This window comes from Rhopilema esculentum, chromosome 10 (genome assembly GCF_057945365.1).
Source record: "Rhopilema esculentum isolate cy_ngs chromosome 10, ASM5794536v1, whole genome shotgun sequence".
NCBI lineage: Eukaryota > Metazoa > Cnidaria > Scyphozoa > Rhizostomeae > Rhizostomatidae > Rhopilema > Rhopilema esculentum.
The window spans coordinates 5578775-5593031 of NC_142824.1; the positions used below are offsets into that span (position 1 = coordinate 5578775).

Below are 14257 nucleotides of genomic sequence, written 5' to 3' on the forward strand. Positions count from 1 at the left end.
GTGTCAGCCAACTACCACACTAAGGGTTGTTAGATAACTAGCGCAGACGTTTTCAAGACTATTCTTTTCTTGAATAACATGTCTTCAAGGCCTTACGAGACAGAAATATTTAGGTGTATATTGTAAATATTGAGAAACGAGGGAGTTTGTAAAAACGCAAGCTTTAAAACATGCAAAGCACAGTATTTAGTGCACTTCGTCCAAAAAGAGAGATTTCTACGAAGATACACACGCCTACGTTTTCATCAAGCTTGCACCATGTCATGTTACATAACATCAATCTTTATTCCCCGTTTTATTTGTTCAGGAATTCATACAGACTAAAGCAACGAACAGGTCACGTTACATATTTCCTAGAAATATGACATCAACAACATATAGTTCCATTATCAAAATCGTGGCCTAGATTGATTATAATAGGCAATGTCTATTTTGCAAATGTGTTTCTCTTAGAACCGTTAACTGAAACTGGTTGTAAATGAAACCAAACACGTATCGACAGTGCTCACTGCTGTGCAAGAATTGTGTCCATGTACCAAGCATTATGCTTGTATTATAAAATGCACAATTCAACTGCTAAGCGACTGCACTATCATTAAACTTTAGAGCAGCAAGTTGTTTGACAAAATGAAAAGCTTTTTGCGCTCTGCTTTTTGGGTATAGGTCAGACGACATTGATGCTTCACTGTTTCAGGGCCCACGCCATGAATTTGAAAGTGGGGTGGGGGCAAGACTAGCTAAAGTAGTGGGTCAAGGCTTCTTTCCCCGTTTACAGCAGCTTTAAAACTACTTTATTCGAAAAAAGTGAGGGGGGCATGGCCACCCCGGCCCCTGTGGTGGCATGGGCCCTGTATTTTTCGTCAGTTCTTAAAGATTTTCTAATGGTTACTAAGTTTACAACGGTCAGCAGTATACTATTATAAAAATTAACTTTAAAAATTTCTGTTAGTCAGCTTGCTAGAAACACACCAAAGCTGGCTTTGTTGTCGAGCAGAGGGTACATTTTTAGAACATAGCTGGTCTTAAATTTATACTGCACCCTGAAGCTGATGCAAAAATTGACGCGTTTATTTTAGATCCGGTAAGAATTTATCCACGCTTCAAGAACGTACAATATTTTATTCAAAATGTAGTGCTTATGAAATAAAAGCACTTTATTGTTGAGATGAAGCTTCATTCCAAGATAAACACCAAAAAGGTAAAATCTAAGCCAGAATTTTCTTTATCTATTTAATAGTTAATGAAAAATGGAACACAAAGAACAAAGTTTTAGTGCTCTGCTTCATCACTCAGAAACTTGCATTTTTCACCATCGATTTCAATTTGGCTCGGTTCCGTTTGGGTCTGGCTGTTTACCCGAGAGCCACAGTGGATCGGGTACAAATAGAAGAATTCATGTAAGGGATCCAGATCAGATCCAAACGGAACCGTTTGATTTCCCTCTCGTGTAAACAGGGCGTTATTATCGCTAAACACCTCTAAAACTATTATTTGTGTTCCAGCCTGTAAATGAGTTTCTAGAAACTTCCAAATAAATGGAAGCATGATGTTTGAGCAAGAGCATTTTCATTTCAGATCCTTGGAACTTTGCAAGCATTTCACTAGCATTCCCACTGTTTCTTAGTACTATGATTTTCACTAGCATTCTTGAGCTTTGTTGTCTGTAAACTCACTGTATTCTATTGGGTGAGGATCATCAAAAGTCTGAAAAAAAGTCGTAACTTTCTTTGGGAACATGGTCGCTAAAATTTTCTTCAACGATCGAATAAAAAATCTTCTTAAAAATCTTCAGCCTATATAGCAAATTAATTGCGATCAAGGGGATAATATCTATGGTTGCAGTATGCTATGATCAGAATTTACCAATCAAACGAGACTTACCTGTAAGCGAAGTTTGATTGATAAATTCTATTTCATCGTCGACTCCGTTGCTACGGAGGAGTACGAGAATCTAGAGCTGTCATTAAGCCATTGTGGTAAAGAGAGACCAAAATACCCTATATTTAAAACAAACATATGGCTTACCAACGTGAATATCAGCACTTAGCAAAGCGTGTCCAAAATTAAATGTACTAATAACTGGAATGTTATAATATCGCTGAAAAGTCTATTCTTGCATCCATCCCGCGGCAATCATGATGTCCTTAATATCAATATGTCTTTGAAAAAGGCAAGAAGTAGATGCAGCTCGAGTACTATGAGCACTAAACTTCCAAATGTCAATACCAGCCTCAGCGAGAATAGTGCGGCACCAGCGCTATATGGTATCTCTTGAAACGGGAGAGTGAGGTCGTACAAAACTGATTAGCAGCTGGTTGTGTTCTCCGCGTGAATTGGAAGTTCGAGTCAGATACTCGGATAAATGTGCATAATTGCAAAGTTGAGATTCCAGATTGTATTTCAAAAAACATAAAGGCTGTTGATGGACACCAGGACGAGTATGTTTTAACTTTTGAGTAATGTGGAACGTATAAGCTGTATCAGAAACATCCATGTGTTGAATGTTAAGAAACTGTATGGTCTGACAACGTTGCCCACTTAATAAACACAGCAAATGAGTAAGACGATGCGAAAGCTCTTTCAGATGGAGATCAGCAATGTTTTGTTGTAAGCGAAAAAAGTCAAATACAGATTTAACTTCCCAAATTGAACAGTAACACAGATATTTTCCTTTTACGTGAACTATCAGTATTATCATTTACTAAACTTAGTACTAGCTTATTTGACAACTGCATTTGAAGTTGCATGGGTTTTAATATATCCACCATGGTTTCTTCTTTGCCACTAGCTGAAACTGGAGAGCTGTCAGTAACGTGGGGGCTTTTTTCCATTTCAGGTTTGGCCGAATCATAATTAGAGGGGAAATTACTATTTTCAGTATCCATAACAAAAAATACAGGTTAATGCAAAAAGTAAAAATAGTTAGCTAGTGATGGCGATCGTGAGAAACTTGTAAACCAGCATCAATTTGGCACGAGAAACGCAGAGTTGAAAGCGATCCAACAGCGCTGCAAAATTGTGCAACCCATTGGCATGAACGCACCAAACAATTAGTTTGCATGAACTACCGAGCTTTCTCTCGTACTTCCCCGTAGCGACGGAGTCGATGATGAAATAGAATTTGAATCCAGTGTCTACTGTTTTCTTAAAACCTGTGAAAACCGGTGTCTTCTGTTCTTCTTAATCGATGAAGATCATGAAGAGAACATATCAAACAGGTGAGACCTTTGTCCAGCATCGACATTTGGTATCAGCTTTTTGAAACACGGTTGAACAGCGAACCCATGAATGACTTCGTTTTTTAAAATTATCCACAAAAGCCAAGGCCAGAGTTAAACGAAAGAGCTTACAAGCTGGGTAAGTGAAGAACAGTACCACTGGGCCTAGGTACAAAAAATTTGAATCCGTGTTGACACCTTCTATTGAAATTTCATAATGATTATTCAAAATAGACAACATAATTGTAATTTGCTGGGTCGTGTGAATTCAACATTTCATCCAACTTTCACCCAACATTTTTCTTCTATGTAGGAAAGTGATCCAAGGTTGGTGGTCAAACGATCCATTATTTTACCCAACATTTTCTCGTGCAGATCGATAAAAGGACTGAGTAGAAGGTCGCGCTAAAGGCCGCACAGGAAGGTTCGCGACATTTCGTTCCATAAAACGAAAGGCGGTCACCGCCTTCTCTTTATATCTTCTCTTAAAGGAAAGCGAAGGGAGATATTTTCTATGTCATCGCGGTCTTTCAGGACGAGCGTTGCATCCCCATCAAAGCCGCGGCTTTAATTCGTCCCCCTGCAATTTCTTGCACCTCCTCTGTGTCACAGGCTTTTTATTGACGCTTTATGCCTTTTCTTGCGCACAAAGTTCGTTTTATTTCGTTATGTTGTCCATGATTAAAGTTTAACTGATAATTAAAGTAAGCAAACGTGAATTTTAAAACGAACGAAACCAACCCGTGAAATTAACAACAATGTGATGATTGGATGTTGGCGCTCTTTAACCAACTGCGCTTGCGCAGAGCCAACAATTGCTGAGGTAGCCAAACGATCCAACATTTCATCCAACAATCCAAAACAATAGAAGTTGTTGGATGTCGGCAGCCAACATATTTTACCTAAGTCAAATTTAATCCAACATCGAAAACGAACGACGATGTTGGATGAACCAATACAATGGTCAAACGACCAAACATTTCGCCCAACATCATTTCGCAAGACATTTCCACGCAAGCACAGTTTTACCTCAACTCAAGGGAGGAAAAACCTCTATTCAAGTGCAGTTTGGGAGTTTCCAACATACCTTATCTTATGAAAATAAACTGATGATACAAAAGGCTGACCTATTCACAAGTCATTCATAACATCAACATAATTGGAACTTCTTCAACAAAATAAAAAAGTGGTAAATTAATCGTTGAAGTGTATTTTCTGCTTTTCATCTTTTCGTTTTTTCATTTTTCTACCCAATTTCACTGTTTTCCTCAGTGGGAAATGAGTTTGAAAATGACTCTAGTTTGGGAGAAATTGATGGAAAGTTCGGCCAAACTTTACGAAATTGAAATAAGATACACGATTCGCAAGTAGTTTTGACTTCAACATATTATTTTTTTGATTATTTAGTATTGGCTAATATTGTATCAGGTATGTTCAACGCTACAGGAAGGTTATTATAACAGGGAGGTTATTATGGTTATGGGGGCCAGGCATTCCTTACGAGAGAAGCCAGCAGAAAATTGTGGCAAACACGCTCTTTGGATTAGCTTAAACAACATTTCAGAAATATTTTTTGCAGTCATTATCTTGTATTTACTTAAAACATTTTACTATTTTTCAGCCATTTTACAAACATATCACAAACATTTTACGATTTCATTGCTTTATTAGGTTTCTTATACTTTGAGGCCCTAAGGAATCTGACCACCCTTGCCCCCTTTCTTTCCATCCTTGGGTATGCCCAAGCTACCAAAGTTTGTGGAAGATGCGTAAACTTTGCCCGCCTAGACAATAAGTCCTAGTTATATCACTTTGGTTATCACTGCACCATAAAAATATGTATAATTTCCAAGATCCACGACATTATTAGTAGATTATAACAAAGATAAAGCATCAATAAATACAGCAAATTGTTATGGCGCCTAAGTGAGGAAAATTTTGAGGAAACTGCAGAATGGGAAATAAAAAATTCCTACAGCTAACAAGTCTGGCATTATAACGTTTTGAATACACAAACCTAGCCCATTGATCATTACCAGGTTTATTGTATCCGGAAATTTCGTGGTGCTTTCGAAAAACAGCATAAAGATTTTTCTACTAGGCAAATGAATAATTTTGATCATGCCACATTTCTAAACGATCTTTTAGGGCTCGCCTGGTACGGCATCTCCCGGAACACCGACGATATTGATGTTGTAGTTAACAAATGGTCTATCATTTTCTGTATTAGTACTGTAACAGGCGTATCCCTGATAGGTTTTGTCCTTGGTTGGCAAATGACTTCAAACTCAAGTGCAACATAAGGGATAGGCCTAGGTGCGAAAAGTCTTATAGACATATGCGAAACCAAGTTGCTTCCTGGGAAGGTGACTAACAGAAACACTTGGAAAACTGTCAATAAATTAAAAAAGAAATTACCAATAAAACGTCTCTGAATATCGATTGGCAACGTGTCTCTCATAACACTTGGATTGCAAAAGGTATGAATATCTTCTTCTTTACAAATAACTGAGAACTAAAAAATTTCCCGAAACTGAAAAAACTCTCCTAGAGAGTGATTATAAGGTCATCCACAAAAAATTAATTTCAATTTCAAGTTATTGGCCCCTACTATTTAGCAAAAGTTTATGGCAAATTCGAAGCCTCAAAGGGATGTGGTATTGGTGCTATTTTCCAAACATTGCACTTCCGGTTATTTTGGGACCTCTATGCTGCATTTTTAATCTTTTGATTGCCATTGGGTATTTCCCATATAGCTGGAAAACAACCAGAGTTGCTACTGACCAATAACAGTTCTGTTTGTTCTAGCTACTGTCTTGGATAACCAAATTTACGATTCCTTTGTCAAAAACAAACTTTTCATGCTGTAGTCAATTGCCTTCTTACCAGCACAGATGACTAGCTTGTTGACATGGATAAAAGAAAATACATTGCAAACATATTTATTGATCTTAATAGGGCATTTGATACTGTATATCATGACATTCTACTTGCTAAGTTGACGAGAAAAATTAGAACTCACTTGGATCTCTTCCTACCTTACCAAAAGAAGGCAGCTACGCAAAGTTAATGGTGTTTGTTCTAAACCAGAAAACATTAGGTGTGGTGTTCCCCTGGGCTCCTGTCTTGGCCTTCTCTTGCTTCTGATTTTTGATAATGACTTCCACTTTCTCTGAAAAAAGGTAGATTGACCATGTACGCCGATGATACTAGCACTGTTTTACTCCTCTATGGGGATAGAAGACCTAAAGCAACCTTTAAATTGTGAATTGAATTTACTGAAGAAATGATTGCTAGGTAATAAACTTTCATTCTCAAAACCCAGGCTGTAGTTATAGTTTCCCAAACAAAAGTTGAGAAAATTACTGGTAAAACTGTTGATCACCCGCAATTTTTAGAGGGAACTCCCTAGCTGAGAATGTAGACCACCTGGGAAGAACATATTAATAGTATCCGTACTCTCATACCACAAATGTTTCTCATGGTGTAATATTGTTTTTGAAATATACTAGGTAATATTGCCCTCAACACTCTTTTTACGGCTCTAAGCTTCAGTATGGGGGTTCTTACAGATTCGATCATCTAGAATTATGACAAATAGCAAATATCATACAAGTGATTTCCCACTTACACGCAGTTTAAAAAGGCCAACTGTTAGTGATTTATTAGAAGTAAAAAAATGCCACTATCATTTACAAATCGCTAAATTGTGTGGTACCTGAGAACCTTTCTAACTTGCTTGTCAAAAATTCAATTCGAACTATGAGATATCTGATGAATACGGAAACTGGTCTTTCATTTGTCAGGCTTTACGGAAAATTTACAATGGGCAGAAGGCTATATCTTTCGTGGATGTAAGCCTTGGAACAACCGAGCATTTGATGTCAACCAGGCGCCCTCCCTTGTGACTTTTAAGTAAAAACTTTAAAAATTTAACTTACTATTTAATTATAATCAATAAGGTATTTTGTCCTATTTTAGATACGAGTGTAACGTTTTCTCCAAATAAAAGGATTTTTTAGGGCGGCCCCCTGAAAAGCAGTCGTGTCAGACTGAGCGGGGCTTACGTGTCCAAATATTAATGAAAGGACGCCCCTCCTCCAAATTAAGGAAATGTTAGCTTGTTTATTTTTGTATAGGACAGCCGGAAGCAGTGAGTTTGCAAGAGGACCAACATTGCTAACATAGCTATGTTAACAAGAAACATAGCACAGAATTTTAGCCAGTAGCCACGCTGGGCAAAAGTCTGTTACGCCTACAACAGAGGTAGTTTCGACAAATTTTGGAGGATTTCTTTGGCATTGGCGCATTTCTTCGGCAAAAATTTAGTGTGAACGCATTGGCGTGGCAGGACGTCAAGTGTTACATTTTCACTCGGAAATTCGGTTGCGTGGACTTATGTTTTCAAAGTTATCCAAAGATTCATTCGCACTGTATGTTCAAGCGCATCTACATGCAACTTTCAGGGTCTATGATGGTATGATGTAGGCATTTCATTTTTCGGAATTTAGAATCCGTTTATACCGTACCGATTCAATTGAAAATCAAGCCGATTTGGCTCTCTCTTTACACTGTAACTTCAGTTAATCAAAGAAACAAAATTTGGAAAGCGGCACGATTTGAAAACGGCATAATACGTTCTATTCTTGAAACAGAACAACTTCGTTGCATATCAAAATAGAAGTAAATTGTTCCTTTGCTACTCTTTGAATTCGGAGCGAAATCCTTCTACTTTCATATCGTTTTCCAGGGGCGGAACCCGGGTTTTCCAGTTGTATAAACGGCACCTCCGTGAAGAACAAATATCCTATACTACGTATCCGCAAGCGGGAGGGTAGCTTGCCGTGGAATGGCGCACCTCTCAAACTTAGACCAGTTGGTGCTGAGAACTGGACACCGAAATAACTGGCGTAAAACCTGCCTGGATAGGATTTAACTTTGAAAAAAAATTCAGATTGAGCAATTCGATATCATTCCCTTGATTTCAGCAAAAGGCGCCCACTTTCAAGCATTTTGAATGAAATGAAAAAAACTTGAGCAAATGTAAAGCATGGCAAGGCTGGGCAGTTTATAAGCTCAACTCACGGGTGATGCCACAAATCAAGTAATCTCATACGCTGAACTCACGGGTGATGCCATAAATAAAGTTATCACGTATGCTGAACTCACTGGTGATGCCATAAATAAAGTTATCACGTATGCTGGACTCACTGGTGATGCCACAAAACAAGTTATCACATATGCTGGACTCATGGGTAATGCCATAAATCAAGTAATCACGTATACTGAACTCACTGGTGATGCCATAAATAAAGTTATCACGTATGCTGGACTCATAGGTGATGCCACAAAACAAGTTATCACATATGCTGGACTCACGGGTAATACCATAAATCAAGTAATCACGTATGCTGAACTCACTGGTGATGCCATAAATAAAGTTATCACGTATGCTGGACTCACTGGTGATGCCACAAAACAAGTTATCACATATGCTGGACTCATGGGTAATGCCATAAATCAAGTAATCACGTATACTGAACTCACTGGTGATGCCATAAATAAAGTTATCACGTATGCTGGACTCATAGGTGATGCCACAAAACAAGTTATCACATATGCTGGACTCACGGGTAATACCATAAATCAAGTAATCACGTATGCTGAACTCACTGGTGATGCCATAAATAAAGTTATCACGTATACTGAACTCACTGGTGATGCCATAAATAAAGTTATCACGTATGCTGGACTCACTGGTGATGCCACAAAACAAGTTATCACATATGCTGGACTCATGGGTAATGCCATAAATCAAGTAATCACGTATACTGAACTCACTGGTGATGCCATAAATAAAGTTATCACGTATGCTGGACTCATAGGTGATGCCACAAAACAAGTTATCACATATGCTGGACTCACGGGTAATACCATAAATCAAGTAATCACGTATGCTGAACTCACTGGTGATGCCATAAATAAAGTTATCACGTATACTGAACTCACTGGTGATGCCACAAAACAAGTTATCACATATGCTGAACTCACTGGTGATGCCATAAATCAAGTAATCACGTATACTGAACTCACTGGTGATGCCATAAATCAAGTAATCACGTATACTGAACTCACTGGTGATGCCATAAATAAAGTTATCACGTATGCTGGACTCATAGGTGATGCCACAAAACAAGTTATCACATATGCTGGACTCACTGGTGATGCCATAAATAAAGTTATCACGTATACTGAACTCACTGGTGATGCCATAAATAAAGTTATCACGTATGCTGAACTCACTGGTGATGCCATAAATCAAGTAATCACGTAAACTGAACTCACGGGTGATGCCATAAATCAAATAATCACGTATACTGAACTCACTGGTGATGCCATAAATAAAGTTATCACGTATACTGAACTCACTGGTGATGCCATAAATAAAGTTATCACGTATACTGAACTCACTGGTGATGCCATAAATAAAGTTATCACGTATACTGAACTCACTGGTGATGCCATAAATCAAGTAATCACGTAAACTGAACTCACGGGTGATGCCATAAATCAAATAATCACGTATACTGAACTCACTGGTGATGCCATAAATAAAGTTATCACGTATACTGAACTCACTGGTGATGCCACAAAACAAGTTATCACATATGCTGAACTCACTGGTGATGCCATAAATCAAGTAATCACGTATAATGAACTCACTGGTGATGCCATAAATCAAGTAATCACGTATACTGAACTCACTGGTGATGCCATAAATCAAGTAATCACGTATACTGAACTCACGGGTGATGCCATAAATCAAATAATCACGTATACTGAACTCACTGGTGATGCCATAAATAAAGTTATCAGGTATGCTGGACTCATAGGTGATGCCATAAATCAAGTTATCACGTATACTGAACTCACGGGTGATGCCATAAATAAAGTAATCACGTATACTGAACTCACTGGTGATGCCATAAATAACGTTATCAGGTATGCTGGACTCATAGGTGATGCCATAAATCAAGTTATCACGTATACTGAACTCACTGGTGATGCCATAAATCAAGTTATCACGTATACTGAACTCACTGGTGATGCCACAAAACAAGTTATCACGTATACTGAACTCACTGGTGATGCCATAAATCAAGTTATCACGTATACTGAACTCACTGGTGATGCCATAAATCAAGTAATCACGTATACTGAACTCACTGGTGATGCCACAAAACAAGTTATCACATATGCTGAACTCACTGGTGATGCCATAAATCAAGTAATCACGTATACTGAACTCACTGGTGATGCCATAAATCAAGTAATCACGTATACTGAACTCACTGGTGATGCCATAAATCAAGTTATCACGTATACTGAACTCACTGGTGATGCCAAAAAACAAGTTATCACATATGCTGAACTCACTGGTGATGCCATAAATCAAGTAATCACGTATACTGAACTCACTGGTGATGCCATAAATCAAGTAATCACGTATGCTGAACTCACTGGTGATGCCATAAATAAAGTTATCACGTATGCTGGACTCATAGGTGATGCCATAAATCAAGTTATCACATATGCTGAACTCATGGGTGATGCCATAAATCAAGCTATCACATATGCTGAACTCACGGGTGATGCCATAAATCAAGTAATCACGTATACTGAACTCACTGGTGATGCCATAAATAAAGTTATCACGTATGCTGGACTCATAGGTGATGCCATAAATCAAGTTATCACGTATACTGAACTCACTGGTGATGCCATAAATCAAGTAATCACGTATACTGAACTCACTGGTGATGCCATAAATAAAGTTATCACGTATGCTGGACTCATAGGTGATGCCATAAATAAAGTTATCACGTATGCTGGACTCATAGGTGATGCCATAAATCAAGTTATCACATATGCTGAACTCACGGGTGATGCCATAAATCAAGTTATCACATATGCTGAACTCATGGGTGATGCCATAAATCAAGCTATCACATATGCTGAACTCACGGGTGATGCCATAAATCAAGTAATCACGTATACTGAACTCACTGGTGATGCCATAAATCAAGTTGTCACATATGCTGAACTCACGGGTAATGCCATAAATCAAGTTATCACGTATACTGAACTCACTGGTGATGCCATAAATCAAGTAATCACGTATGCTGAACTCACTGGTGATGCCACAAAACAAGTTATCACATATGCTGGACTCATGGGTGATGCCATAAATCAAGTTATCACATATGCTGAACTCATGGGTGATGCCATAAATCAAGCTATCACATATGCTGAACTCACGGGTGATGCCATAAATCAAGTAATCACGTATACTGAACTCACTGGTGATGCCATAAATAAAGTTATCACATATGCTGGACTCATGGGTGATGCCATAAATCAAGCTATCACATATGCTGAACTCACGGGTGATAGCACAAATCAAGTAATCTTATACGTTAACTCACGGGTGATAGCACAAAACAAGTAATCTTATACGCTATATCACGGGTGATGCCACAAATCTGGCCACAAAAATACAGAATTTCAATTTATTATGTGCAATTTTCATGGCACCAAATGTGCAGTTAAATTATGGAACTATTAAGAAACTTTTAGTATTATATTTCGATAAGAAGAGGTCCAAAAATAAGTACCTACAAAAAGTAGGCCTCGAGCTAGTTCCTTTTGAAAAAAGTGCACTTGAGGAAAAAGCCAACAAGCCTCATATCATTTTCAATTAAAAACGTTCATTTAATTTTTTAAATTTATTATCTTCGAACAAGTTTATTTAATGGAAATTTCTCTCCGAAAATGCATTCCAATTTTTAGGTTTTTGAAAGCACAATTTTAAGCAGCTAACGAGAAAAATGCTCTATAAAAATCATTTTGGATTATTGTTAGACATAACAGGCATATTCATAAAGGCGTCTTTTAAAGAAAGATTTAACTCGATTGTGGTCGAAGAAAGTATTCCAGTCTTGATAGAATGTTCTGTTCTATTTACAACTTGCACGTTTTCGATGTCGACAAAATGATCAATAAGTGACTGAGGTAGGATCCTTGTTGCACCCCATAGGATATCAGTTGTCTTTCTGTGCTCTGCCTTTCAAAATACTTCTTCCCAAATGCCATAGATACATGGTTTCCATAGCAGTCGTGTTACTCAACAGCACCAAAAGTTCATCTATTAAAGAGGCTAAATCAGGAGGCCTGTACATATTTCAGGAGGCCTGTACAGACAAACGTGATAAGAATCGTCCTTGCGTAATCGGTTTTACAGCATTATGCGCCTTTTTCAGGTGTTTTTTTAAACAAATATTCATGAAGCTGTGGGTAAAAGGCAGAGTTTTAAGCGCTGATGAAAATTACCCGGAAATTTCATCACTTTTTCAAACAATTATTCATTTACAGCAGATGTTTCCGAAATGAAGTTACGAATTGGCCGGAAATATTCATCTTCTCAATTTAAATTCATACATGCAGATATGTAGATCTATCTAGCTGTTTTTTTTCTCAAAGGATCACACTTGTTTTCCCACAGTTATTTGGTTTCAAGTGAAATCGGCGAATTTAAAGACTTTATACATAGCCTGTTCCGTTTTCCCGGAGCTTTTCCACACTCAGAGGCTTCACCTTGAAATTCAGATAACTTTAGACAGGGCCTATTTATTGTGCAGTATTACACACTTTGTGTAGTATTTATTTGTTTGTTTGTAATCTTATTTTAAATCGGATAGATATAATTTCAAGCTACAATACCGTAACTTGTCTAATTCGATTATTTAAAAAAAATACATATTAAATCAAAAGTTTTTTAATAGTTTTTAAGTACAAATTTACTATAAAATCGTTAAGTTTTGCAAACGTTGCATGTACAGGTTGTCCCGTCCCAGCTTTTAATAAATCTTTTGAATTGGATCAGATTTTCTGCACATTTTATTTCCTGTGGTAAGGCATTCCAAATTTGTGGTCCGAGAGACCTGAGGCTGTTTGTACCGAATGGTTTGGCTGGGCCTGTAGTGCTGCAATCCTTGTGGATGACGTGAGGATCGATCAGAGGTTCTTAGTTCGAAAATATTTTGCATGAATTCAGGATTTAACCTTTTTTACAGTTTTGAAAATTTCAATACAGAGGTCCCTTTTCGACTTACATGCATTGTGAATTTTTGTAATTTGCAAAGCAGATCTCTATAAGATGAGTCATGGTCATCGTAAAGAACACGTAGGGCTCGTTCCTGTATTTTTTCGATCTTCTCCATAGATCTAGCCGAGGAGAAGAACCACACTAAAGGGCAGTAGTTAATATTAGAGAACAAAGCGTTGGACCAATACTTTTTCTCATCAAAGCCAATGAAAGATTTAATGCTTGCTTCTTTTACCAATACGTCAATTAATTGAGGCAGGTTTTTTGAAAAATGTGTTGTCATCTGCGTAATTTACAAAAGAAGCCTTTTTAATGAAATAAAACAGGCAATTGATGTAAAAATTGAAAAGAATAAGGCCAAGGACTGATCCTTGCAGTACCCCTGATAAAACAGATTGAAAATCACCGTGTGTATCATTTATTCGAACTGCGCCTTTTTAAATAGGAGTAAATAAGGACCAGAGAGCTTTCATCAAAGCCATATGCATGAAGTTTTGCAATAGGAAGGTCATGCGGGATACAGTCAAAGGTCTTTGAAAAATCCATCAGTACTGCTCCGACAGTGTAATCCTTGTCCAATTTGACCTTCCAGTCTTCAAGCATTTTAATTAAGATATGCTGTGTACTGTAAGCCTTCCTGTAGGCAGCAACAAAAGCAGATAGGGTTTTATCGAGATAAGGAGTAAATTGATCTTTTATTATTTTTTTCGTATATCTTGGAAAGAATGTTAAGCGACCAACTGGACGGAAATAATTTTCTACTGTTCGAACAGGTTCGCCTTTGTCAAGAGGTGTGACTGCAGCCCGTTTTCCACGGTCTGGAAATCTGCTATTTTTGATACTTGTATTTATAGCTTTTGTTATCTTATAGCTT

General features: G+C 37.7%; 1 protein-coding gene across 1 annotated transcript in view; it reads right to left on the minus strand.

The window, feature by feature from the left end:
• Positions 1-6144: 6144 nt before the first annotated feature.
• LOC135684893 (abscission/NoCut checkpoint regulator) overlaps positions 6145-14257 on the minus strand; it is a 39865-nt gene continuing 31752 nt past the window's right edge. The window contains exon 11 of the mRNA XM_065200591.2: positions 6145-6390. The gene's annotated coding sequence lies outside the window, so the exon portion shown is untranslated. The remainder of the gene's footprint in view (positions 6391-14257) is intronic.